At 41.5% G+C, this 25,582-nt stretch overlaps 34 non-coding genes across 34 annotated transcripts; all 34 read left to right on the top strand.

Moving 5' to 3' along the window:
• Positions 1–12: 12 nt before the first annotated feature.
• On the top strand, positions 13–85 carry trnar-ucu (transfer RNA arginine (anticodon UCU)). Its single transcript has one exon. It is a non-coding gene; the product is annotated as a tRNA-Arg (tRNA).
• Positions 86–653: 568 nt separating this feature from the next.
• On the top strand, positions 654–726 carry trnar-ucu (transfer RNA arginine (anticodon UCU)). Its single transcript has one exon. It is a non-coding gene; the product is annotated as a tRNA-Arg (tRNA).
• A 656-nt stretch (positions 727–1,382) lies between these two features.
• trnar-ucu (transfer RNA arginine (anticodon UCU)) lies at positions 1,383–1,455 on the top strand. Its single transcript has one exon. It is a non-coding gene; the product is annotated as a tRNA-Arg (tRNA).
• Positions 1,456–2,023: 568 nt separating this feature from the next.
• On the top strand, positions 2,024–2,096 carry trnar-ucu (transfer RNA arginine (anticodon UCU)). The gene has a single exon. It is a non-coding gene; the product is annotated as a tRNA-Arg (tRNA).
• A 656-nt stretch (positions 2,097–2,752) lies between these two features.
• trnar-ucu (transfer RNA arginine (anticodon UCU)) lies at positions 2,753–2,825 on the top strand. The gene has a single exon. It is a non-coding gene; the product is annotated as a tRNA-Arg (tRNA).
• A 569-nt stretch (positions 2,826–3,394) lies between these two features.
• Positions 3,395–3,467, top strand: trnar-ucu (transfer RNA arginine (anticodon UCU)). Its single transcript has one exon. It is a non-coding gene; the product is annotated as a tRNA-Arg (tRNA).
• A 568-nt stretch (positions 3,468–4,035) lies between these two features.
• On the top strand, positions 4,036–4,108 carry trnar-ucu (transfer RNA arginine (anticodon UCU)). The gene has a single exon. It is a non-coding gene; the product is annotated as a tRNA-Arg (tRNA).
• Positions 4,109–4,764: 656 nt separating this feature from the next.
• On the top strand, positions 4,765–4,837 carry trnar-ucu (transfer RNA arginine (anticodon UCU)). The gene has a single exon. It is a non-coding gene; the product is annotated as a tRNA-Arg (tRNA).
• Positions 4,838–5,405: 568 nt separating this feature from the next.
• Positions 5,406–5,478, top strand: trnar-ucu (transfer RNA arginine (anticodon UCU)). The gene has a single exon. It is a non-coding gene; the product is annotated as a tRNA-Arg (tRNA).
• A 656-nt stretch (positions 5,479–6,134) lies between these two features.
• On the top strand, positions 6,135–6,207 carry trnar-ucu (transfer RNA arginine (anticodon UCU)). Its single transcript has one exon. It is a non-coding gene; the product is annotated as a tRNA-Arg (tRNA).
• A 568-nt stretch (positions 6,208–6,775) lies between these two features.
• Positions 6,776–6,848, top strand: trnar-ucu (transfer RNA arginine (anticodon UCU)). Its single transcript has one exon. It is a non-coding gene; the product is annotated as a tRNA-Arg (tRNA).
• A 656-nt stretch (positions 6,849–7,504) lies between these two features.
• Positions 7,505–7,577, top strand: trnar-ucu (transfer RNA arginine (anticodon UCU)). The gene has a single exon. It is a non-coding gene; the product is annotated as a tRNA-Arg (tRNA).
• A 568-nt stretch (positions 7,578–8,145) lies between these two features.
• On the top strand, positions 8,146–8,218 carry trnar-ucu (transfer RNA arginine (anticodon UCU)). The gene has a single exon. It is a non-coding gene; the product is annotated as a tRNA-Arg (tRNA).
• Positions 8,219–8,874: 656 nt separating this feature from the next.
• trnar-ucu (transfer RNA arginine (anticodon UCU)) lies at positions 8,875–8,947 on the top strand. Its single transcript has one exon. It is a non-coding gene; the product is annotated as a tRNA-Arg (tRNA).
• Positions 8,948–9,230: 283 nt separating this feature from the next.
• trnar-ucu (transfer RNA arginine (anticodon UCU)) lies at positions 9,231–9,303 on the top strand. Its single transcript has one exon. It is a non-coding gene; the product is annotated as a tRNA-Arg (tRNA).
• Positions 9,304–9,871: 568 nt separating this feature from the next.
• Positions 9,872–9,944, top strand: trnar-ucu (transfer RNA arginine (anticodon UCU)). The gene has a single exon. It is a non-coding gene; the product is annotated as a tRNA-Arg (tRNA).
• Positions 9,945–10,600: 656 nt separating this feature from the next.
• Positions 10,601–10,673, top strand: trnar-ucu (transfer RNA arginine (anticodon UCU)). Its single transcript has one exon. It is a non-coding gene; the product is annotated as a tRNA-Arg (tRNA).
• Positions 10,674–11,240: 567 nt separating this feature from the next.
• trnar-ucu (transfer RNA arginine (anticodon UCU)) lies at positions 11,241–11,313 on the top strand. The gene has a single exon. It is a non-coding gene; the product is annotated as a tRNA-Arg (tRNA).
• A 568-nt stretch (positions 11,314–11,881) lies between these two features.
• Positions 11,882–11,954, top strand: trnar-ucu (transfer RNA arginine (anticodon UCU)). Its single transcript has one exon. It is a non-coding gene; the product is annotated as a tRNA-Arg (tRNA).
• Positions 11,955–12,609: 655 nt separating this feature from the next.
• Positions 12,610–12,682, top strand: trnar-ucu (transfer RNA arginine (anticodon UCU)). The gene has a single exon. It is a non-coding gene; the product is annotated as a tRNA-Arg (tRNA).
• A 283-nt stretch (positions 12,683–12,965) lies between these two features.
• On the top strand, positions 12,966–13,038 carry trnar-ucu (transfer RNA arginine (anticodon UCU)). Its single transcript has one exon. It is a non-coding gene; the product is annotated as a tRNA-Arg (tRNA).
• Positions 13,039–13,605: 567 nt separating this feature from the next.
• On the top strand, positions 13,606–13,678 carry trnar-ucu (transfer RNA arginine (anticodon UCU)). The gene has a single exon. It is a non-coding gene; the product is annotated as a tRNA-Arg (tRNA).
• Positions 13,679–14,334: 656 nt separating this feature from the next.
• trnar-ucu (transfer RNA arginine (anticodon UCU)) lies at positions 14,335–14,407 on the top strand. Its single transcript has one exon. It is a non-coding gene; the product is annotated as a tRNA-Arg (tRNA).
• A 567-nt stretch (positions 14,408–14,974) lies between these two features.
• trnar-ucu (transfer RNA arginine (anticodon UCU)) lies at positions 14,975–15,047 on the top strand. Its single transcript has one exon. It is a non-coding gene; the product is annotated as a tRNA-Arg (tRNA).
• Positions 15,048–15,982: 935 nt separating this feature from the next.
• Positions 15,983–16,055, top strand: trnar-ucu (transfer RNA arginine (anticodon UCU)). The gene has a single exon. It is a non-coding gene; the product is annotated as a tRNA-Arg (tRNA).
• A 922-nt stretch (positions 16,056–16,977) lies between these two features.
• Positions 16,978–17,050, top strand: trnar-ucu (transfer RNA arginine (anticodon UCU)). Its single transcript has one exon. It is a non-coding gene; the product is annotated as a tRNA-Arg (tRNA).
• Positions 17,051–17,984: 934 nt separating this feature from the next.
• Positions 17,985–18,057, top strand: trnar-ucu (transfer RNA arginine (anticodon UCU)). The gene has a single exon. It is a non-coding gene; the product is annotated as a tRNA-Arg (tRNA).
• A 924-nt stretch (positions 18,058–18,981) lies between these two features.
• trnar-ucu (transfer RNA arginine (anticodon UCU)) lies at positions 18,982–19,054 on the top strand. Its single transcript has one exon. It is a non-coding gene; the product is annotated as a tRNA-Arg (tRNA).
• A 935-nt stretch (positions 19,055–19,989) lies between these two features.
• On the top strand, positions 19,990–20,062 carry trnar-ucu (transfer RNA arginine (anticodon UCU)). The gene has a single exon. It is a non-coding gene; the product is annotated as a tRNA-Arg (tRNA).
• Positions 20,063–20,997: 935 nt separating this feature from the next.
• trnar-ucu (transfer RNA arginine (anticodon UCU)) lies at positions 20,998–21,069 on the top strand. Its single transcript has one exon. It is a non-coding gene; the product is annotated as a tRNA-Arg (tRNA).
• A 924-nt stretch (positions 21,070–21,993) lies between these two features.
• trnar-ucu (transfer RNA arginine (anticodon UCU)) lies at positions 21,994–22,066 on the top strand. The gene has a single exon. It is a non-coding gene; the product is annotated as a tRNA-Arg (tRNA).
• A 923-nt stretch (positions 22,067–22,989) lies between these two features.
• trnar-ucu (transfer RNA arginine (anticodon UCU)) lies at positions 22,990–23,062 on the top strand. The gene has a single exon. It is a non-coding gene; the product is annotated as a tRNA-Arg (tRNA).
• Positions 23,063–23,997: 935 nt separating this feature from the next.
• Positions 23,998–24,070, top strand: trnar-ucu (transfer RNA arginine (anticodon UCU)). The gene has a single exon. It is a non-coding gene; the product is annotated as a tRNA-Arg (tRNA).
• Positions 24,071–24,994: 924 nt separating this feature from the next.
• Positions 24,995–25,067, top strand: trnar-ucu (transfer RNA arginine (anticodon UCU)). The gene has a single exon. It is a non-coding gene; the product is annotated as a tRNA-Arg (tRNA).
• The last annotated feature ends 515 nt before the right edge of the window (positions 25,068–25,582 follow it).

Raw genomic sequence — 25,582 nt, forward strand, 5'->3', positions numbered from 1 at the left:
TTTTCTGCAAGTACCCCAGTGGCCTAATGGATAAGGCACTGGCCTTCTAAGCCAGGGATTGTGGTTTCGAGTCCCATCTGGGGTGGATGAACGCAAATTCCAATGGAGGAAGAGAGATCAGCACATAACAGAGAGTTTGATGGATTGAATCTTTCTGATTCAATTTTAGAAATTAAGATTTAACAGGGATAAAAAAGGAGAATTTCATGGGCATGTCTCTGTGCCCTCCGAAATGCTTTTTTTTTTTACAACTGCTTCTATCAGTTCGTAATGGTCATGCTGATCACACATTTCCACAGTGACTTAAGACACTGACCGCCCAATCCATTTATTGTGAGTTCAAGCATTGTATTGGGGTACCTGAAAGTGGAGTGATGAAGTGGAAGTATGCCTGGCAGTTAACCCAGTGATTTATGGATTGAAACCATCCTCTGCTTTTCAGTTTGCTTTTAGCAATGAAGTGCAAACAGAAATATTAAACCATCATTTCATGGGCATATCTAAGTGCCCTCCGTGATTATTTTTTGACTGCTTCTGTCAGTTTGTACAGGTCATGCTGATTACAGAAGCGAAGCACAAGCGTGATGTCTCCTTTAACCATGTGTACGATCGGTCAAAATCACTCTCTGCTATCCAGTTGATTTTCTGCAAGTACCCCAGTGGCCTAATGGATAAGGCACTGGCCTTCTAAGCCAGGGATTGTGGGTTCGAGTCCCATCTGGGGTGGATGAATGCAAATTCCTATGGAGGAAGAGAGATCAGCACATAACAGAGAGTTTGATGGATTGAATCTTTCTGATTCAATTTTAGAAATGAAGATTTAACAGGGATAAAAAAGGATAATTTCTTGGGCATGTCTCTGTGCCCTCCGAAATGCTTTTTTTTTTTACAACTGCTTCTATCAGATCGTAATGGTCATGCTGATCACACATTTCCACAGTGACTTAAGACACTGACCGCCCAATCCATTTATTGTGAGTTCAAGCATTGTATTGGGGTACCTGAAAGTGGAGGGATGAAGTGGAAGAGTGCAGGGCAGTTAACCAAGTGATTTAGGGATCGAAACCATCCTCTGCTATCCAGTTTGCTTTTAGCAATGAAGTGCAAACAGAAGAGAAGAGCTGGGCACATAACACAGAGGTTGATGGATCGAAGCTCTCCAATTCTACTTTTAGAAATGAAGTGTAAACAGGGATTTTTTTTTTAAATTGGATAATTTCATGTGCATGTCTCTGTGCCCTCCGTGATTATTTTTTGACTGCTTCTGTCAGTTTGTACAGGTCATGCTGATTACAGTAGCGAAGCGGAAGCGTGATGTCTACTTTAACCACGTGTACGATCAGTCGAAATCACTCTCTGCTATCCAGTTCTTTTCAGCAAGTGCCCCAGTGGCCTAATGGATAAGGCACTGGCCTTCTAAGCCAGGGATTGTGGGTTCGAGTCCCATCTGGGGTGGATGAACGCAAATTCCAATGGAGGAAGAGAGATCAGCACATAACAGAGAGTTTGATGGATTGAATCTTTCTGATTCAATTTTAGAAATTAAGATTTAACAGGGATAAAAAAGGATAATTTCATGGGCATGTCTCTGTGCCCTCCGAAATGCTTTTTTTTTTTACAACTGCTTCTATCAGTTCGTAATGGTCATGCTGATCACACATTTCCACAGTGACTTAAGACACTGACCGCCCAATCCATTTATTGTGAGTTCAAGCATTGTATTGGGGTACCTGAAAGTGGAGTGATGAAGTGGAAGTATGCCTGGCAGTTAACCCAGTGATTTATGGATTGAAACCATCCTCTGCTTTTCAGTTTGCTTTTAGCAATGAAGTGCAAACAGAAATATTAAACCATCATTTCATGGGCATATCTAAGTGCCCTCCGTGATTATTTTTTGACTGCTTCTGTCAGTTTGTACAGGTCATGCTGATTACAGAAGCGAAGCACAAGCGTGATGTCTCCTTTAACCATGTGTACGATCGGTCAAAATCACTCTCTGCTATCCAGTTGATTTTCTGCAAGTACCCCAGTGGCCTAATGGATAAGGCACTGGCCTTCTAAGCCAGGGATTGTGGGTTCGAGTCCCATCTGGGGTGGATGAATGCAAATTCCTATGGAGGAAGAGAGATCAGCACATAACAGAGAGTTTGATGGATTGAATCTTTCTGATTCAATTTTAGAAATGAAGATTTAACAGGGATAAAAAAGGATAATTTCATGGGCATGTCTCTGTGCCCTCCGAAATGCTTTTTTTTTTTACAACTGCTTCTATCAGATCGTAATGGTCATGCTGATCACACATTTCCACAGTGACTTAAGACACTGACCGCCCAATCCATTTATTGTGAGTTCAAGCATTGTATTGGGGTACCTGAAAGTGGAGGGATGAAGTGGAAGAGTGCAGGGCAGTTAACCAAGTGATTTAGGGATCGAAACCATCCTCTGCTATCCAGTTTGCTTTTAGCAATGAAGTGCAAACAGAAGAGAAGAGCTGGGCACATAACACAGAGGTTGATGGATCGAAGCTCTCCAATTCTACTTTTAGAAATGAAGTGTAAACAGGGATTTTTTTTTTAAATTGGATAATTTCATGTGCATGTCTCTGTGCCCTCCGTGATTATTTTTTGACTGCTTCTGTCAGTTTGTACAGGTCATGCTGATTACAGTAGCGAAGCGGAAGCGTGATGTCTACTTTAACCACGTGTACGATCAGTCGAAATCACTCTCTGCTATCCAGTTCTTTTCAGCAAGTGCCCCAGTGGCCTAATGGATAAGGCACTGGCCTTCTAAGCCAGGGATTGTGGGTTCGAGTCCCATCTGGGGTGGATGAACGCAAATTCCAATGGAGGAAGAGAGATCAGCACATAACAGAGAGTTTGATGGATTGAATCTTTCTGATTCAATTTTAGAAATTAAGATTTAACAGGGATAAAAAAGGAGAATTTCATGGGCATGTCTCTGTGCCCTCTGAAATGCTTTTTTTTTTTTACAACTGCTTCTATCAGTTCGTAATGGTCATGCTGATCACACATTTCCACAGTGACTTAAGACACTGACCGCCCAATCCATTTATTGTGAGTTCAAGCATTGTATTGGGGTACCTGAAAGTGGAGTGATGAAGTGGAAGTATGCCTGGCAGTTAACCCAGTGATTTATGGATTGAAACCATCCTCTGCTTTTCAGTTTGCTTTTAGCAATGAAGTGCAAACAGAAATATTAAACCATCATTTCATGGGCATATCTAAGTGCCCTCCGTGATTATTTTTTGACTGCTTCTGTCAGTTTGTACAGGTCATGCTGATTACAGAAGCGAAGCACAAGCGTGATATCTCCTTTAACCATGTGTACGATCGGTCAAAATCACTCTCTGCTATCCAGTTGATTTTCTGCAAGTACCCCAGTGGCCTAATGGATAAGGCACTGGCCTTCTAAGCCAGGGATTGTGGTTTCGAGTCCCATCTGGGGTGGATGAATGCAAATTCCTATGGAGGAAGAGAGATCAGCACATAACAGAGAGTTTGATGGATTGAATCTTTCTGATTCAATTTTAGAAATGAAGATTTAACAGGGATAAAAAAGGATAATTTCATGGGCATGTCTCTGTGCCCTCCGAAATGCTTTTTTTTTTTACAACTGCTTCTATCAGTTCGTAATGGTCATGCTGATCACACATTTCCACAGTGACTTAAGACACTGACCACCCAATCCATTTATTGTGAGTTCAAGCATTGTATTGGGGTACCTGAAAGTGGAGTGATGAAGTGGAAGTATGCCTGGCAGTTAACCCAGTGATTTATGGATTGAAACCATCCTCTGCTTTTCAGTTTGCTTTTAGCAATGAAGTGCAAACAGAAATATTAAACCATCATTTCATGGGCATATCTAAGTGCCCTCCGTGATTATTTTTTGACTGCTTCTGTCAGTTTGTACAGGTCATGCTGATTACAGAAGCGAAGCACAAGCGTGATGTCTCCTTTAACCATGTGTACGATCGGTCAAAATCACTCTCTGCTATCCAGTTGATTTTCTGAAAGTACCCCAGTGGCCTAATGGATAAGGCACTGGCCTTCTAAGCCAGGGATTGTGGGTTCGAGTCCCATCTGGGGTGGATGAATGCAAATTCCTATGGAGGAAGAGAGATCAGCACATAACAGAGAGTTTGATGGATTGAATCTTTCTGATTCAATTTTAGAAATGAAGATTTAACAGGGATAAAAAAGGATAATTTCATGGGCATGTCTCTGTGCCCTCCGAAATGCTTTTTTTTTTTACAACTGCTTCTATCAGATCGTAATGGTCATGCTGATCACACATTTCCACAGTGACTTAAGACACTGACCGCCCAATCCATTTATTGTGAGTTCAAGCATTGTATTGGGGTACCTGAAAGTGGAGGGATGAAGTGGAAGAGTGCAGGGCAGTTAACCAAGTGATTTAGGGATCGAAACCATCCTCTGCTATCCAGTTTGCTTTTAGCAATGAAGTGCAAACAGAAGAGAAGAGCTGGGCACATAACACAGAGGTTGATGGATCGAAGCTCTCCAATTCTACTTTTAGAAATGAAGTGTAAACAGGGATTTTTTTTTTAAATTGGATAATTTCATGTGCATGTCTCTGTGCCCTCCGTGATTATTTTTTGACTGCTTCTGTCAGTTTGTACAGGTCATGCTGATTACAGTAGCGAAGCGGAAGCGTGATGTCTACTTTAACCACGTGTACGATCAGTCGAAATCACTCTCTGCTATCCAGTTCTTTTCAGCAAGTGCCCCAGTGGCCTAATGGATAAGGCACTGGCCTTCTAAGCCAGGGATTGTGGGTTCGAGTCCCATCTGGGGTGGATGAACGCAAATTCCAATGGAGGAAGAGAGATCAGCACATAACAGAGAGTTTGATGGATTGAATCTTTCTGATTCAATTTTAGAAATTAAGATTTAACAGGGATAAAAAAGGAGAATTTCATGGGCATGTCTCTGTGCCCTCCGAAATGCTTTTTTTTTTTACAACTGCTTCTATCAGTTCGTAATGGTCATGCTGATCACACATTTCCACAGTGACTTAAGACACTGACCGCCCAATCCATTTATTGTGAGTTCAAGCATTGTATTGGGGTACCTGAAAGTGGAGTGATGAAGTGGAAGTATGCCTGGCAGTTAACCCAGTGATTTATGGATTGAAACCATCCTCTGCTTTTCAGTTTGCTTTTAGCAATGAAGTGCAAACAGAAATATTAAACCATCATTTCATGGGCATATCTAAGTGCCCTCCGTGATTATTTTTTGACTGCTTCTGTCAGTTTGTACAGGTCATGCTGATTACAGAAGCGAAGCACAAGCGTGATGTCTCCTTTAACCATGTGTACGATCGGTCAAAATCACTCTCTGCTATCCAGTTGATTTTCTGCAAGTACCCCAGTGGCCTAATGGATAAGGCACTGGCCTTCTAAGCCAGGGATTGTGGGTTCGAGTCCCATCTGGGGTGGATGAATGCAAATTCCTATGGAGGAAGAGAGATCAGCACATAACAGAGAGTTTGATGGATTGAATCTTTCTGATTCAATTTTAGAAATGAAGATTTAACAGGGATAAAAAAGGATAATTTCATGGGCATGTCTCTGTGCCCTCCGAAATGCTTTTTTTTTTTACAACTGCTTCTATCAGATCGTAATGGTCATGCTGATCACACATTTCCACAGTGACTTAAGACACTGACCGCCCAATCCATTTATTGTGAGTTCAAGCATTGTATTGGGGTACCTGAAAGTGGAGGGATGAAGTGGAAGAGTGCAGGGCAGTTAACCAAGTGATTTAGGGATCGAAACCATCCTCTGCTATCCAGTTTGCTTTTAGCAATGAAGTGCAAACAGAAGAGAAGAGCTGGGCACATAACACAGAGGTTGATGGATCGAAGCTCTCCAATTCTACTTTTAGAAATGAAGTGTAAACAGGGATTTTTTTTTTAAATTGGATAATTTCATGTGCATGTCTCTGTGCCCTCCGTGATTATTTTTTGACTGCTTCTGTCAGTTTGTACAGGTCATGCTGATTACAGTAGCGAAGCGGAAGCGTGATGTCTACTTTAACCACGTGTACGATCAGTCGAAATCACTCTCTGCTATCCAGTTCTTTTCAGCAAGTGCCCCAGTGGCCTAATGGATAAGGCACTGGCCTTCTAAGCCAGGGATTGTGGTTTCGAGTCCCATCTGGGGTGGATGAATGCAAATTCCTATGGAGGAAGAGAGATCAGCACATAACAGAGAGTTTGATGGATTGAATCTTTCTGATTCAATTTTAGAAATGAAGATTTAACAGGGATAAAAAAGGATAATTTCATGGGCATGTCTCTGTGCCCTCCGAAATGCTTTTTTTTTTTACAACTGCTTCTATCAGTTCGTAATGGTCATGCTGATCACACATTTCCACAGTGACTTAAGACACTGACCACCCAATCCATTTATTGTGAGTTCAAGCATTGTATTGGGGTACCTGAAAGTGGAGTGATGAAGTGGAAGTATGCCTGGCAGTTAACCCAGTGATTTATGGATTGAAACCATCCTCTGCTTTTCAGTTTGCTTTTAGCAATGAAGTGCAAACAGAAATATTAAACCATCATTTCATGGGCATATCTAAGTGCCCTCCGTGATTATTTTTTGACTGCTTCTGTCAGTTTGTACAGGTCATGCTGATTACAGAAGCGAAGCACAAGCGTGATGTCTCCTTTAACCATGTGTACGATCGGTCAAAATCACTCTCTGCTATCCAGTTGATTTTCTGCAAGTACCCCAGTGGCCTAATGGATAAGGCACTGGCCTTCTAAGCCAGGGATTGTGGGTTCGAGTCCCATCTGGGGTGGATGAATGCAAATTCCTATGGAGGAAGAGAGATCAGCACATAACAGAGAGTTTGATGGATTGAATCTTTCTGATTCAATTTTAGAAATGAAGATTTAACAGGGATAAAAAAGGATAATTTCATGGGCATGTCTCTGTGCCCTCCGAAATGCTTTTTTTTTTTACAACTGCTTCTATCAGATCGTAATGGTCATGCTGATCACACATTTCCACAGTGACTTAAGACACTGACCGCCCAATCCATTTATTGTGAGTTCAAGCATTGTATTGGGGTACCTGAAAGTGGAGGGATGAAGTGGAAGAGTGCAGGGCAGTTAACCAAGTGATTTAGGGATCGAAACCATCCTCTGCTATCCAGTTTGCTTTTAGCAATGAAGTGCAAACAGAAGAGAAGAGCTGGGCACATAACACAGAGGTTGATGGATCGAAGCTCTCCAATTCTACTTTTAGAAATGAAGTGTAAACAGGGATTTTTTTTTTAAATTGGATAATTTCATGTGCATGTCTCTGTGCCCTCCGTGATTATTTTTTGACTGCTTCTGTCAGTTTGTACAGGTCATGCTGATTACAGTAGCGAAGCGGAAGCGTGATGTCTACTTTAACCACGTGTACGATCAGTCGAAATCACTCTCTGCTATCCAGTTCTTTTCAGTAAGTGCCCCAGTGGCCTAATGGATAAGGCACTGGCCTTCTAAGCCAGGGATTGTGGGTTCGAGTCCCATCTGGGGTGGATGAACGCAAATTCCAATGGAGGAAGAGAGATCAGCACATAACAGAGAGTTTGATGGGTTGAATCTTTCTGATTCAATTTTAGAAATGAAGATTTAACAGGGATAAAAAAGGAGAATTTCATGGGCATGTCTCTGTGCCCTCCGAAATGCTTTTTTTTTTTACAACTGCTTCTATCAGTTCGTAATGGTCATGCTGATCACACATTTCCACAGTGACTTAAGACACTGACCGCCCAATCCATTTATTGTGAGTTCAAGCATTGTATTGGGGTACCTGAAAGTGGAGTGATGAAGTGGAAGTATGCCTGGCAGTTAACCCAGTGATTTATGGATTGAAACCATCCTCTGCTTTTCAGTTTGCTTTTAGCAATGAAGTGCAAACAGAAATATTAAACCATCATTTCATGGGCATATCTAAGTGCCCTCCGTGATTATTTTTTGACTGCTTCTGTCAGTTTGTACAGGTCATGCTGATTACAGAAGCGAAGCACAAGCGTGATGTCTCCTTTAACCATGTGTACGATCGGTCAAAATCACTCTCTGCTATCCAGTTGATTTTCTGCAAGTACCCCAGTGGCCTAATGGATAAGGCACTGGCCTTCTAAGCCAGGGATTGTGGGTTCGAGTCCCATCTGGGGTGGATGAATGCAAATTCCTATGGAGGAAGAGAGATCAGCACATAACAGAGAGTTTGATGGATTGAATCTTTCTGATTCAATTTTAGAAATGAAGATTTAACAGGGATAAAAAAGGATAATTTCATGGGCATGTCTCTGTGCCCTCCGAAATGCTTTTTTTTTTTACAACTGCTTCTATCAGTTCGTAATGGTCATGCTGATCACACATTTCCACAGTGACTTAAGACACTGACCGCCCAATCCATTTATTGTGAGTTCAAGCATTGTATTGGGGTACCTGAAAGTGGAGGGATGAAGTGGAAGAGTGCAGGGCAGTTAACCAAGTGATTTAGGGATCGAAACCATCCTCTGCTATCCAGTTTGCTTTTAGCAATGAAGTGCAAACAGAAGAGAAGAGCTGGGCACATAACACAGAGGTTGATGGATCGAAGCTCTCCAATTCTACTTTTAGAAATGAAGTGTAAACAGGGATTTTTTTTTTAAATTGGATAATTTCATGTGCATGTCTCTGTGCCCTCCGTGATTATTTTTTGACTGCTTCTGTCAGTTTGTACAGGTCATGCTGATTACAGTAGCGAAGCGGAAGCGTGATGTCTACTTTAACCACGTGTACGATCAGTCGAAATCACTCTCTGCTATCCAGTTCTTTTCAGCAAGTGCCCCAGTGGCCTAATGGATAAGGCACTGGCCTTCTAAGCCAGGGATTGTGGGTTCGAGTCCCATCTGGGGTGGATGAACGCAAATTCCAATGGAGGAAGAGAGATCAGCACATAACAGAGAGTTTGATGGATTGAATCTTTCTGATTCAATTTTAGAAATTAAGATTTAACAGGGATAAAAAAGGAGAATTTCATGGGCATGTCTCTGTGCCCTCCGTGATTATTTTTTGACTGCTTCTGTCAGTTTGTACAGGTCATGCTGATTACAGTAGCGAAGCGGAAGCGTGATGTCTACTTTAACCACGTGTACGATCAGTCGAAATCACTCTCTGCTATCCAGTTTTTTTCAGCAAGTGCCCCAGTGGCCTAATGGATAAGGCACTGGCCTTCTAAGCCAGGAATTGTGGGTTCGAGTCCCATCTGGGGTGGATGAACGCAAATTCCAATGGAGGAAGAGAGATCAGCACATAACAGAGAGTTTGATGGATTGAATCTTTCTGATTCAATTTTAGAAATGAAGATTTAACAGGGATAAAAAAGGAGAATTTCATGGGCATGTCTCTGTGCCCTCCGAAATGCTTTTTTTTTTTACAACTGCTTCTATCAGTTCGTAATGGTCATGCTGATCACACATTTCCACAGTGACTTAAGACACTGACCGCCCAATCCATTTATTGTGAGTTCAAGCATTGTATTGGGGTACCTGAAAGTGGAGTGATGAAGTGGAAGTATGCCTGGCAGTTAACCCAGTGATTTATGGATTGAAACCATCCTCTGCTTTTCAGTTTGCTTTTAGCAATGAAGTGCAAACAGAAATATTAAACCATCATTTCATGGGCATATCTAAGTGCCCTCCGTGATTATTTTTTGACTGCTTCTGTCAGTTTGTACAGGTCATGCTGATTACAGAAGCGAAGCACAAGCGTGATGTCTCCTTTAACCATGTGTACGATCGGTCAAAATCACTCTCTGCTATCCAGTTGATTGTCTGCAAGTACCCCAGTGGCCTAATGGATAAGGCACTGGCCTTCTAAGCCAGGGATTGTGGGTTCGAGTCCCATCTGGGGTGGATGAATGCAAATTCCTATGGAGGAAGAGAGATCAGCACATAACAGAGAGTTTGATGGATTGAATCTTTCTGATTCAATTTTAGAAATGAAGATTTAACAGGGATAAAAAAGGAGAATTTCATGGGCATGTCTCTGTGCCCTCCGAAATGCTTTTTTTTTTTACAACTGCTTCTATCAGTTCGTAATGGTCATGCTGATCACACATTTCCACAGTGACTTAAGACACTGACCGCCCAATCCATTTATTGTGAGTTCAAGCATTGTATTGGGGTACCTGAAAGTGGAGGGATGAAGTGGAAGAGTGCAGGGCAGTTAACCAAGTGATTTAGGGATCGAAACCATCCTCTGCTATCCAGTTTGCTTTTAGCAATGAAGTGCAAACAGAAGAGAAGAGCTGGGCACATAACACAGAGGTTGATGGATCGAAGCTCTCCAATTCTACTTTTAGAAATGAAGTGTAAACAGGGATTTTTTTTTTAAATTGGATAATTTCATGTGCATGTCTCTGTGCCCTCCGTGATTATTTTTTGACTGCTTCTGTCAGTTTGTACAGGTCATGCTGATTACAGTAGCGAAGCGGAAGCGTGATGTCTACTTTAACCACGTGTACGATCAGTCGAAATCACTCTCTGCTATCCAGTTCTTTTCAGTAAGTGCCCCAGTGGCCTAATGGATAAGGCACTGGCCTTCTAAGCCAGGGATTGTGGGTTCGAGTCCCATCTGGGGTGGATGAACGCAAATTCCAATGGAGGAAGAGAGATCAGCACATAACAGAGAGTTTGATGGGTTGAATCTTTCTGATTCAATTTTAGAAATGAAGATTTAACAGGGATAAAAAAGGAGAATTTCATGGGCATGTCTCTGTGCCCTCCGAAATGCTTTTTTTTTTTACAACTGCTTCTATCAGTTCGTAATGGTCATGCTGATCACACATTTCCACAGTGACTTAAGACACTGACCGCCCAATCCATTTATTGTGAGTTCAAGCATTGTATTGGGGTACCTGAAAGTGGAGTGATGAAGTGGAAGTATGCCTGGCAGTTAACCCAGTGATTTATGGATTGAAACCATCCTCTGCTTTTCAGTTTGCTTTTAGCAATGAAGTGCAAACAGAAATATTAAACCATCATTTCATGGGCATATCTAAGTGCCCTCCGTGATTATTTTTTGACTGCTTCTGTCAGTTTGTACAGGTCATGCTGATTACAGTAGCGAAGCGGAAGCGTGATGTCTACTTTAACCACGTGTACGATCAGTCGAAATCACTCTCTGCTATCCAGTTTTTTTCAGCAAGTGCCCCAGTGGCCTAATGGATAAGGCACTGGCCTTCTAAGCCAGGAATTGTGGGTTCGAGTCCCATCTGGGGTGGATGAACGCAAATTCCAATGGAGGAAGAGAGATCAGCACATAACAGAGAGTTTGATGGATTGAATCTTTCTGATTCAATTTTAGAAATGAAGATTTAACAGGGATAAAAAAGGATAATTTCATGGGCATGTCTCTGTGCCCTCCGAAATGCTTTTTTTTTTTACAACTGCTTCTATCAGTTCGTAATGGTCATGCTGATCACACATTTCCACAGTGACTTAAGACACTGACCGCCCAATCCATTTATTGTGAGTTCAAGCATTGTATTGGGGTACCTGAAAGTGGAGTGATGAAGTGGAAGTATGCCTGGCAGTTAACCCAGTGATTTATGGATCGAAACCATCCTCTGCTTTTCAGTTTGCTTTTAGCAATGAAGTGCAAACAGAAATATTAAACCATCATTTCATGGGCATATCTAAGTGCCCTCCGTGATTATTTTTTGACTGCTTCTGTCAGTTTGTACAGGTCATGCTGATTACAGAAGCGAAGCACAAGCGTGATGTCTCCTTTAACCATGTGTACGATCGGTCAAAATCACTCTCTGCTATCCAGTTGATTTTCTGCAAGTACCCCAGTGGCCTAATGGATAAGGCACTGGCCTTCTAAGCCAGGGATTGTGGGTTCGAGTCCCATCTGGGGTGGATGAATGCAAATTCCTATGGAGGAAGAGAGATCAGCACATAACAGAGAGTTTGATGGATTGAATCTTTCTGATTCAATTTTAGAAATGAAGATTTAACAGGGATAAAAAAGGATAATTTCATGGGCATGTCTCTGTGCCCTCCGAAATGCTTTTTTTTTTTACAACTGCTTCTATCAGTTCGTAATGGTCATGCTGATCACACATTTCCACAGTGACTTAAGACACTGACCGCCCAATCCATTTATTGTGAGTTCAAGCATTGTATTGGGGTACCTGAAAGTGGAGGGATGAAGTGGAAGAGTGCAGGGCAGTTAACCAAGTGATTTAGGGATCGAAACCATCCTCTGCTATCCAGTTTGCTTTTAGCAATGAAGTGCAAACAGAAGAGAAGAGCTGGGCACATAACACAGAGGTTGATGGATCGAAGCTCTCCAATTCTACTTTTAGAAATGAAGTGTAAACAGGGATTTTTTTTTAAATTGGATAATTTCATGTGCATGTCTCTGTGCCCTCCGTGATTATTTTTTGACTGCTTCTGTCAGTTTGTACAGGTCATGCTGATTACAGTAGCGAAGCGGAAGCGTGATGTCTACTTTAACCACGTGTACGATCAGTCGAAATCACTCTCTGCTATCCAGTTCTTTTCAGCAAGTGCCCCAGTGGCCTAATGGATAAGGCACTGGCCTTCTAAGCCAGGGATTGTGGGTTCGAGTCCCATCTGGGGTGGATGAACGCAAATTCCAATGGAGGAAGAGAGATCAGCACATAACAGAGAGTTTGATGGATTGAATCTTTCTGATTCAATTTTAGAAATTAAGATTTAACAGGGATAAAAAAGGAGAATTTCATGGGCATGTCTCTGTGCCCTCCGTGATTATTTTTTGACTGCTTCTGTCAGTTTGTACAGGTCATGCTGATTACAGTAGCGAAGCGGAAGCGTGATGTCTACTTTAACCACGTGTACGATCAGTCGAAATCACTCTCTGCTATCCAGTTTTTTTCAGCAAGTGCCCCAGTGGCCTAATGGATAAGGCACTGGCCTTCTAAGCCAGGAATTGTGGGTTCGAGTCCCATCTGGGGTGGATGAACGCAAATTCCAATGGAGGAAGAGAGATCAGCACATAACAGAGAGTTTGATGGATTGAATCTTTCTGATTCAATTTTAGAAATGAAGATTTAACAGGGATAAAAAAGGAGAATTTCATGGGCATGTCTCTGTGCCCTCCGAAATGCTTTTTTTTTTACAACTGCTTCTATCAGTTCGTAATGGTCATGCTGATCACACATTTCCACAGTGACTTAAGACACTGACCGCCCAATCCATTTATTGTGAGTTCAAGCATTGTATTGGGGTACCTGAAAGTGGAGTGATGAAGTGGAAGTATGCCTGGCAGTTAACCCAGTGATTTATGGATCGAAACCATCCTCTGCTTTTCAGTTTGCTTTTAGCAATGAAGTGCAAACAGAAATATTAAACCATCATTTCATGGGCATATCTAAGTGCCCTCCGTGATTATTTTTTGACTGCTTCTGTCAGTTTGTACAGGTCATGCTGATTACAGAAGCGAAGCACAAGCGTGATGTCTCCTTTAACCATGTGTACGATCGGTCAAAATCACTCTCTGCTATCCAGTTGATTGTCTGCAAGTACCCCAGTGGCCTAATGGATAAGGCACTGGCCTTCTAAGCCAGGGATTGTGGGTTCGAGTCCCATCTGGGGTGGATGAATGCAAATTCCTATGGAGGAAGAGAGATCAGCACATAACAGAGAGTTTGATGGATTGAATCTTTCTGATTCAATTTTAGAAATGAAGATTTAACAGGGATAAAAAAGGAGAATTTCATGGGCATGTCTCTGTGCCCTCCGAAATGCTTTTTTTTTTTACAACTGCTTCTATCAGTTCGTAATGGTCATGCTGATCACACATTTCCACAGTGACTTAAGACACTGACCGCCCAATCCATTTATTGTGAGTTCAAGCATTGTATTGGGGTACCTGAAAGTGGAGGGATGAAGTGGAAGAGTGCAGGGCAGTTAACCAAGTGATTTAGGGATCGAAACCATCCTCTGCTATCCAGTTTGCTTTTAGCAATGAAGTGCAAACAGAAGAGAAGAGCTGGGCACATAACACAGAGGTTGATGGATCGAAGCTCTCCAATTCTACTTTTAGAAATGAAGTGTAAACAGGGATTTTTTTTTTAAATTGGATAATTTCATGTGCATGTCTCTGTGCCCTCCGTGATTATTTTTTGACTGCTTCTGTCAGTTTGTACAGGTCATGCTGATTACAGTAGCGAAGCGGAAGCGTGATGTCTACTTTAACCACGTGTATGATCAGTCGAAATCACTCTCTGCTATCCAGTTCTTTTCAGTAAGTGCCCCAGTGGCCTAATGGATAAGGCACTGGCCTTCTAAGCCAGGGATTGTGGGTTCGAGTCCCATCTGGGGTGGATGAACGCAAATTCCAATGGAGGAAGAGAGATCAGCACATAACAGAGAGTTTGATGGGTTGAATCTTTCTGATTCAATTTTAGAAATGAAGATTTAACAGGGATAAAAAAGGAGAATTTCATGGGCATGTCTCTGTGCCCTCCGAAATGCTTTTTTTTTTTACAACTGCTTCTATCAGTTCGTAATGGTCATGCTGATCACACATTTCCACAGTGACTTAAGACACTGACCGCCCAATCCATTTATTGTGAGTTCAAGCATTGTATTGGGGTACCTGAAAGTGGAGTGATGAAGTGGAAGTATGCCTGGCAGTTAACCCAGTGATTTATGGATCGAAACCATCCTCTGCTTTTCAGTTTGCTTTTAGCAATGAAGTGCACACAGAAATATTAAACCATAATTTCATGGGCATATCTAAGTGCCCTCCGTGATTATTTTTTGACTGCTTCTGTCAGTTTGTACAGGTCATGCTGATTACAGTAGCGAAGCGGAAGCGTGATGTCTACTTTAACCACGTGTACGATCAGTCGAAATCACTCCCTGCTATCCAGTTCTTTTCAGCAAGTGCCCCAGTGGCCTAATGGATAAGGCACTGGCCTTCTAAGCCAGGGATTGTGGGTTCGATTCCCATCTGTGGTGGATGAAGGCAAATTGCTATGGTGGAAGAGAGATCAGCACATAAAAGAGAGTTTGATGGATTGAATCTTTCTGATTCAATTTTAGAAATGAAGATTTAACAGGGATAAAAAAGGAGAATTTCATGGGCATGTCTCTGTGCCCTCCGAAATGCTTTTTTTTTTTACAACTGCTTCTATCAGTTCGTAATGGTCATGCTGATCACACATTTCCACAGTGACTTAAGACACTGACCGCCTAATCCATTTATTGTGAGTTCAAGCATTGTATTGGGGTACCTGAAAGTGGAGGGATGAAGTGGAAGAGTGCAGGGAAGTTAACCAAGTGATTTAGGGATCGAAACCATCCTCTGCTATCCAGTTTGCTTTTAGCAATGAAGTGCAAACAGAAGAGAAGAGCTGGGCACATAACACAGAGGTTGATGGATCGAAGCTCTCCAATTCTACTTTTAGAAATGAAGTGTAAACAGGGATTTTTTTTTTTAATTGGATAATTTCATGTGCATGTCTCTGTGCCCTCCGTAATTCTTTTTTTATTACTGCTTCTATCAATCCATATAGGTCATGCTGATCACAGAGAGACACAGTGGCTTAAGACACTGATCTCCTAATCCATGTATTGTGAATTCAAGTATTGTTTTGGGGTACCTGAAAGTGGAGTGATGAAGTGGAAGTGTGCCTGGCAGTTAACCCAGTGATTTATGGATCGAAACCATCCTCTGCTTTTCAGTTTGCTTTTAGCAATGAAGTGCAAACAGAAATATTAAACCATCATTTCATGGGCATATCTAAGTGCCCTCCGTGATTATTTTTGACTGCTTCTGTCAGTTTGTACAGGTAATGCTGATTACAGTGGCGAAGCGGAAGCGTGATGTCTACTTTAACCACGTGTACGATCAGTCGAAATCACTCTCTGCTATCCAGTTCTTTTCAGCAAGTGCCCCAGTGGCCTAATGGATAAGGCACTGGCCTTCTAAGCCAGGGATTGTGGGTTCGAGTCCCATCTGGGGTGGATGAAGGAAAATTCCTATGGTGGAAGAGAGATCAGCACATAAAAGAGAGTTTAATGGATTGAATCTTTCTGATTCAATTTTAGAAATGAAGATTTAACAGGGATAAAAAAGGAGAATTTCATGGGCATGTCTCTGTGCCCTCCGAAATGCTTTTTTTTTTTACAACTGCTTCTATCAGTTCGTAATGGTCATGCTGATCACACATTTCCACAGTGACTTAAGACACTGACCACCTAATCCATTTATTGTGAGTTCAAGCATTGTATTGGGGTACCTGAAAGTGGAGGGATGAAGTGGAAGAGTGCAGGGCAGTTAACCAAGTGATTTAGGGATCGAAACCATCCTCTGCTATCCAGTTTGCTTTAGCAATGAAGTGCAAACAGAAGAGAAGAGCTGGGCACATAACACAGAGGTTGATGGATCGAAGCTCTCCAATTCTACTTTTAGAAATGAAGTGTAAACAGGGATTTTTTTTTTAATTGGATAATTTCATGTGCATGTCTCTGTGCCCTCCGTAATTCTTTTTTTATTACTGCTTCTATCAATCCATATAGGTCATGCTGATCACAGAGAGACACAGTGGCTTAAGACACTGATCTCCTAATCCATGTATTGTGAATTCAAGTATTGTTTTGGGGTACCTGAAAGTGGAGTGATGAAGTGGAAGTGTGCCTGGCAGTTAACCCAGTGATTTATGGATCGAAACCATCCTTTGCTTTTAGCAATGAAGTGCACACAGAAATATTAAACCATAATTTCATGGGCATATCTAAGTGCCCTCCGTGATTATTTTTTGACTGCTTCTGTCAGTTTGTACAGGTCATGCTGATTACAGTAGCGAAGCGGAAGCGTGATGTCTACTTTAACCACGTGTACGATCAGTCGAAATCACTCCCTGCTATCCAGTTCTTTTCAGCAAGTGCCCCAGTGGCCTAATGGATAAGGCACTGGCCTTCTAAGCCAGGGATTGTGGGTTCGATTCCCATCTGGGGTGGATGAAGGCAAATTGCTATGGTGGAAGAGAGATCAGCACATAAAAGAGAGTTTGATGGATTGAATCTTTCTGATTCAATTTTAGAAATGAAGATTTAACAGGGATAAAAAAGGAGAATTTCATGGGCATGTCTCTGTGCCCTCCGAAATGCTTTTTTTTTTACAACTGCTTCTATCAGTTCGTAATGGTCATGCTGATCACACATTTCCACAGTGACTTAAGACACTGACCGCCTAATCCATTTATTGTGAGTTCAAGCATTGTATTGGGGTACCTGAAAGTGGAGGGATGAAGTGGAAGAGTGCAGGGAAGTTAACCAAGTGATTTAGGGATCGAAACCATCCTCTGCTATCCAGTTTGCTTTTAGCAATGAAGTGCAAACAGAAGAGAAGAGCTGGGCACATAACACAGAGGTTGATGGATCGAAGCTCTCCAATTCTACTTTTAGAAATGAAGTGTAAACAGGGATTTTTTTTTTTAATTGGATAATTTCATGTGCATGTCTCTGTGCCCTCCGTAATTCTTTTTTATTACTGCTTCTATCAATCCATATAGGTCATGCTGATCACAGAGAGACACAGTGGCTTAAGACACTGATCTCCTAATCCATGTATTGTGAATTCAAGTATTGTTTTGGGGTACCTGAAAGTGGAGTGATGAAGTGGAAGTGTGCCTGGCAGTTAACCCAGTGATTTATGGATCGAAACCATCCTCTGCTTTTCAGTTTGCTTTTAGCAATGAAGTGCAAACAGAAATATTAAACCATCATTTCATGGGCATATCTAAGTGCCCTCCGTGATAATTTTTTGACTGCTTCTGTCAGTTTGTACAGGTAATGCTGATTACAGTGGCGAAGCGGAAGCGTGATGTCTACTTTAACCACGTGTACGATCAGTCGAAATCACTCTCTGCTATCCAGTTCTTTTCAGCAAGTGCCCCAGTGGCCTAATGGATAAGGCACTGGCCTTCTAAGCCAGGGATTGTGGGTTCGAGTCCCATCTGGGGTGGATGAAGGAAAATTCCTATGGTGGAAGAGAGATCAGCACATAAAAGAGAGTTTGATGGATTGAATCTTTCTGATTCAATTTTAGAAATGAAGATTTAACAGGGATAAAAAAGGATAATTTCATGGGCATGTCTCTGTGCCCTCCGAAATGCTTTTTTTTTTTACAACTGCTTCTATCAGTTCGTAATGGTCATGCTGATCACACATTTCCACAGTGACTTAAGACACTGACCGCCTAATCCATTTATTGTGAGTTCAAGCATTGTATTGGGGTACCTGAAAGTGGAGGGATGAAGTGGAAGAGTGCAGGGAAGTTAACCAAGTGATTTAGGGATCGAAACCATCCTCTGCTATCCAGTTTGCTTTTAGCAATGAAGTGCAAACAGAAGAGAAGAGCTGGGCACATAACACAGAGGTTGATGGATCGAAGCTATCCAATTCTACTTTTAGAAATGAAGTGTAAACAGGGATTAAAAAAAAAAAAAATGGATAATTTCATGTGCATGTCTCTGTGCCCTCCGTAATTCTTTTTTTATTACTGCTTCTATCAATCCATATAGGTCATGCTGATCACAGAGAGACACAGTGGCTTAAGACACTGATCTCCTAATCCATGTATTGTGAATTCAAGTATTGTTTTGGGGTACCTGAAAGTGGAGTGATGAAGTGGAAGTGTGCCTGGCAGTTAACCCAGTGATTTATGGATCGAAACATCCTTTGCTTTTAGCAATGAAGTGCACACAGAAATATTAAACCATAATTTCATGGGCATATCTAAGTGCCCTCCGTGATTATTTTTTGACTGCTTCTGTCAGTTTGTACAGGTCATGCTGATTACAGTAGCGAAGCGGAAGCGTGATGTCTACTTTAACCACGTGTACGATCAGTCGAAATCACTCTCTGCTATCCAGTTATTTCAGCAAGTGCCCCAGTGGCCTAATGGATAAGGCACTGGCCTTCTAAGCCAGGGATTGTGGGTTCGAGTCCCATCTGGGGTGGATGAATGCAAATTCCTATGGAGGAAGAGAAATCAGCACATAAAAGAGAGTTTGATGGATTGAATCTTTCTGATTCAATTTTAGAATGAAGATTTAACAGGGATAAAAAAGGAGAATTTCATGGGCATGTCTCTGTGCCCTCCGAAATGCTTTTTTTTTTACAACTGCTTCTATCAGTTCGTAATGGTCATGCTGATCACACATTTCCACAGTGACTTAAGACACTGACCGCCCAATCCATTTATTGTGAGTTCAAGCATTGTATTGGGGTACCTGAAAGTGGAGGGATGAAGTGGAAGAGTGCAGGGCAGTTAACCAAGTGATTTAGGGATCGAAACCATCCTCTGCTATCCAGTTTGCTTTTAGCAATGAAGTGCAAACAGAAGAGAAGAGCTGGGCACATAACACAGAGGTTGATGGATCGAAGCTATCCAATTCTACTTTTAGAAATGAAGTGTAAACAGGGATTTAAAAAAAAAAAAATGGATAATTTCATGTGCATGTCTCTGTGCCCTCCGTAATTCTTTTTTATTACTGCTTCTATCAATCCATATAGGTCATGCTGATCACAGAGAGACACAGTGGCTTAAGACACTGATCTCCTAATCCATGTATTGTGAATTCAAGTATTGTTTTGGGGTACCTGAAAGTGGAGTGATGAAGTGGAAGTGTGCCTGGCAGTTAACCCAGTGATTTATGGATTGAAACCATCCTCTGCTTTTCAGTTTGCTTTTAGCAATGAAGTGCAAACAGAAATATTAAACCATCATTTCATGGGCATATCTAAGTGCCCTCCGTGATTATTTTTTGACTGCTTCTGTCAGTTTGTACAGGTCATGCTGATTACAGTAGCGAAGCGGAAGCGTGATGTCTACTTTAACCACGTGTACGATCAGTCGAAATCACTCTCTGCTATCCAGTTCTTTTCAGCAAGTGCCCCAGTGGCCTAATGGATAAGGCACTGGCCTTCTAAGCCAGGGATTGTGGGTTCGAGTCCCATCTGGGTGGATGAATGCAAATTCCTATGGAGGAAGAGAAATCAGCACATAAAAGAGTGTTTGATGGATGAATCTTTCTGATTCAATTTTAGAAATGAAGATTTAACAGGGATAAAAAAGGAGAATTTCATGGGCATGTCTCTGTGCCCTCCGAAATGCTTTTTTTTTTTACAACTGCTTCTATCAGTTCGTAATGGTCATGCTGATCACACATTTCCACAGTGACTTAAGACACTGACCGCCTAATCCATTTATTGTGAGTTCAAGTATTGTATTGGGGTACCTGAAAGTGGAGGGATGAAGTGGAAGAGTGCAGGGCAGTTAACCAAGTGATTTAGGGATCGAAACCATCCTCTGCTATCCAGTTTGCTTTTAGCAATGAAGTGCAAACAGAAGAGAAGAGCTGGGCACATAACACAGAGGTTGATGGATCGAAGCTATCCAATTCTACTTTTAGAAATGAAGTGTAAACAGGGATTTTTTTTAAAAAATTGGATAATTTCATGTGCATGTCTCTGTGCCCTCCGTAATTCTTTTTTTATTACTGCTTCTATCAATCCATATAGGTCATGCTGATCACAGAGAGACACAGTGGCTTAAGACACTGATCTCCTAATCCATGTATTGTGAATTCAAGTATTGTTTTGGGGTACCTGAAAGTGGAGTGATGAAGTGGAAGTGTGCCTGGCAGTTAACCCAGTGATTTATGGATCGAAACCATCCTCTGCTTTTCAGTTTGCTTTTAGCAATGAAGTGCAAACAGAAATATTAAACCATAATTTCATGGGCATATCTAAGTGCCCTCCGTGATTATTTTTTGACTGCTTCTGTCAGTTTGTACAGGTCATGCTGATTACAGTAGCGAAGCGGAAGCGTGATGTCTACTTTAACCACGTGTACGATCAGTCGAAATCACTCTCTGCTATCCAGTTCTTTTCAGCAAGTGCCCCTGTGTCCTAATGGATAAGGCACTGGCCTTCTAAGCCAGGATTGTGGGTTCGATTCCCATCTGGGGTGGATGAAGGCAAATTCCTATGGTGGAAGAGAGATCAGCACATAAAATAGAGTTTGATGGATTGAATCTTTCTGATTCAATTTTAGAAATGAAGATTTAACAGGGATAAAAAAGGAGAATTTCATGGGCATGTCTCTGTGCCCTCCGAAATGCTTTTTTTTTTTACAACTGCTTCTATCAGTTCGTAATGGTCATGCTGATCACACATTTCCACAGTGACTTAAGACACTGACCGCCTAATCCATTTATTGTGAGTTCAAGTATTGTATTGGGGTACCTGAAAGTGGAGGGATGAAGTGGAAGAGTGCAGGGCAGTTAACCAAGTGATTTAGGGATCGAAACCATCCTCTGCTATCCAGTTTGCTTTTAGCAATGAAGTGCAAACAGAAGAGAAGAGCTGGGCACATAACACAGAGGTTGATGGATCGAAGCTATCCAATTCTACTTTTAGAAATGAAGTGTAAACAGGGATTTAAAAAAAAAAATTGGATAATTTCATGTGCATGTCTCTGTGCCCTCCGTAATTCTTTTTTATTACTGCTTCTATCAATCCATATAGGTCATGCTGATCACAGAGAGACACAGTGGCTTAAGACACTGATCTCCTAATCCATGTATTGTGAATTCAAGTATTGTTTTGGGGTACCTGAAAGTGGAGTGATGAAGTGGAAGTGTGCCTGGCAGTTAACCCAGTGATTTATGGATCGAAACCATCCTTTGCTTTTAGCAATGAAGTGCACACAGAAATATTAAACCATAATTTCATGGGCATATCTAAGTGCCCTCCGTGATTATTTTTTGACTGCTTCTGTCAGTTTGTACAGGTCATGCTGATTACAGTAGCGAAGCGGAAGCGTGATGTCTACTTTAACCACGTGTACGATCAGTCGAAATCACTCTCTGCTATCCAGTTATTTTCAGCAAGTGCCCCAGTGGCCTAATGGATAAGGCACTGGCCTTCTAAGCCAGGGATTGTGGGTTCGAGTCCCATCTGGGGTGGATGAATGGCAAATTCCTATGGAGGAAGAGAAATCAGCACATAAAAGAGAGTTTGATGGATTGAATCTTTAAGATTCAATTTTAGAAATGAAGATTTAACAGGGATAAAAAAGGAGAATTTCATGGGCATGTCTCTGTGCCTCCGAAATGCTTTTTTTTTTACAACTGCTTCTATCAGTTCGTAATGGTCATGCTGATCACACATTTCCACAGTGACTTAAGACACTGACCGCCTAATCCATTTATTGTGAGTTCAAGTATTGTATTGGGGTACCTGAAAGTGGAGGGATGAAGTGGAAGAGTGCAGGGCAGTTAACCAAGTGATTTAGGGATCGAAACCATCCTCTGCTATCCAGTTTGCTTTTAGCAATGAAGTGCAAACAGAAGAGAAGAGCTGGGCACATAACACAGAGGTTGATGGATCGAAGCTATCCAATTCTACTTTTAGAAATGAAGTGTAAACAGGGATTTTTTTTAAAAATTGGATAATTTCATGTGCATGTCTCTGTGCCCTCCGTAATTCTTTTTTTATTACTGCTTCTATCAATCCATATAGGTCATGCTGATCACAGAGAGACACAGTGGCTTAAGACACTGATCTCCTAATCCATGTATTGTGAATTCAAGTATTGTTTTGGGGTACCTGAAAGTGGAGTGATGAAGTGGAAGTGTGCCTGGCAGTTAACCCAGTGATTTATGGATCGAAACCATCCTTTGATTTTAGCAATGAAGTGCACACAGAAATATTAAACCATAATTTCATGGGCATATCTAAGTGCCCTCCGTGATTATTTTTTGACTGCTTCTGTCAGTTTGTACAGGTCATGCTGATTACAGTAGCGAAGCGGAAGCGTGATGTCTACTTTAACCACGTGTACGATCAGTCGAAATCACTCTCTGCTATCCAGTTATTTTCAGCAAGTGCCCCAGTGGCCTAATGGATAAGGCACTGGCCTTCTAAGCCAGGGATTGTGGGTTCGAGTCCCATCTGGGGTGGATGAATGCAAATTCCTATGGAGGAAGAGAAATCAACACATAAAAGAGAGTTTGATGGATTGAATCTTTCTGATTCAATTTTAGAAATGAAGATTTAACAGGGATAAAAAAGGAGAATTTCATGGGCATGTCTCTGTGCCCTCCGAAATGCTTTTTTTTTTTACAACTGCTTCTATCAGTTCGTAATGGTCATGCTGATCACACATTTCCACAGTGACTTAAGACACTGACCGCCTAATCCATTTATTGTGAGTTCAAGTATTGTATTGGGGTACCTGAAAGTGGAGGGATGAAGTGGAAGAGTGCAGGGCAGTTAACCAAGTGATTTAGGGATCGAAACCATCCTCTGCTATCCAGTTTGCTTTTAGCAATGAAGTGCAAACAGAAGAGAAGAGCTGGGCACATAACACAGAGGTTGATGGATCGAAGCTATCCAATTCTACTTTTAGAAATGAAGTGTAAACAGGGATTTTTTTTAAAAATTGGATAATTTCATGTGCATGTCTCTGTGCCCTCCGTAATTCTTTTTTTATTACTGCTTCTATCAATCCATATAGGTCATGCTGATCACAGAGAGACACAGTGGCTTAAGACACTGATCTCCTAATCCATGTATTGTGAATTCAAGTATTGTTTTGGGGTACCTGAAAGTGGAGTGATGAAGTGGAAGTGTGCCTGGCAGTTAACCCAGTGATTTATGGATCGAAACCATCCTCTGCTTTTCAGTTTGCTTTTAGCAATGAAGTGCAAACAGAAATATTAAACCATCATTTCATGGGCATATCTAAGTGCCCTCCGTGATTATTTTTGACTGCTTCTGTCAGTTTGTACAGGTCATGCTGATTACAGTAGCGAAGCGGAAGCGTGATGTCTACTTTAACCACGTGTACGATCAGTCGAAATCACTCTCTGCTATCCAGTTCTTTTCAGCAAGTGCCCCAGTGGCCTAATGGATAAGGCACTGGCCTTCTAAGCCAGGGATTGTGGGTTCGAGTCCCATCTGGGGTGGATGAATGCAAATTCCTATGGAGGAAGAGAGATCAGCACATAAAATAGAGTTTGATGGATTGAATCTTTCTGATTCAATTTTAGAAATGAAGATTTAACAGGGATAAAAAGGAGTAATTTCATGGGCATGTCTCTGTGCCCTCCGAAATGCTTTTTTTTTTTACAACTGCTTCTATCAGTTCGTAATGGTCATGCTGATCACACATTTCCACAGTGACTTAAGACACTGACCGCCTAATCCATTTATTGTGAGTTCAAGCATTGTATTGGGGTACCTGAAAGTGGAGGGATGAAGTGGAAGAGTGCAGGGCAGTTAACCAAGTGATTTAGGGATCGAAACCATCCTCTGCTATCCAGTTTGCTTTTAGCAATGAAGTGCAAACAGAAGAGAAGAGCTGGGCACATAACACAGAGGTTGATGGATCGAAGCTATCCAATTCTACTTTGAGAAATGAAGTGTAAACAGGGATTTTTTTTTAAAATTGGATAATTTCATGTGCATGTCTCTGTGCCCTCCGTAATTCTTTTTTTATTACTGCTTCTATCAATCCATATAGGTCATGCTGATCACAGAGAGACACAGTGGCTTAAGACACTGATCTCCTAATCCATGTATTGTGAATTCAAGTATTGTTTTGGGGTACCTGAAAGTGGAGTGATGAAGTGGAAGTGTGCCTGGCAGTTAACCCAGTGATTTATGGATCGAAACCATCCTTTGCTTTTAGCAATGAAGTGCACACAGAAATATTAAACCATAATTTCATGGGCATATCTAAGTGCCCTCCGTGATTATTTTTTGACTGCTTCTGTCAGTTTGTACAGGTCATGCTGATTACAGTAGCGAAGCGGAAGCGTGATGTCTACTTTAACCACGTGTACGATCAGTCGAAATCACTCTCTGCTATCCAGTTATTTTCAGCAAGTGCCCCAGTGGCCTAATGGATAAGGCACTGGCCTTCTAAGCCAGGGATTGTGGGTTCGAGTCCCATCTGGGGTGGATGAATGCAAATTCCTATGGAGGAAGAGAAATCAGCACATAAAAGAGAGTTTGATGGATTGAATCTTTCTGATTCAATTTTAGAAATGAAGATTTAACAGGGATAAAAAAGGAGAATTTCATGGGCATGTCTCTGTGCCCTCCGAAATGCTTTTTTTTTTACAACTGCTTCTATCAGTTCGTAATGGTCATGCTGATCACACATTTCCACAGTGACTTAAGACACTGACCGCCTAATCCATTTATTGTGAGTTCAAGTATTGTATTGGGGTACCTGAAAGTGGAGGGATGAAGTGGAAGAGTGCAGGGCAGTTAACCAAGTGATTTAGGGATCGAAACCATCCTCTGCTATCCAGTTTGCTTTTAGCAATGAAGTGCAAACAGAAGAGAAGAGCTGGGCACATAACACAGAGGTTGATGGATCGAAGCTATCCAATTCTACTTTTAGAAATGAAGTGTAAACAGGGATTTTTTTTTAAAATTGGATAATTTCATGTGCATGTCTCTGTGCCCTC

This window comes from Oncorhynchus kisutch, unplaced genomic scaffold (genome assembly GCF_002021735.2).
Source record: "Oncorhynchus kisutch isolate 150728-3 unplaced genomic scaffold, Okis_V2 scaffold881, whole genome shotgun sequence".
Classification (NCBI taxonomy): Eukaryota; Metazoa; Chordata; class Actinopteri; order Salmoniformes; family Salmonidae; genus Oncorhynchus; species Oncorhynchus kisutch.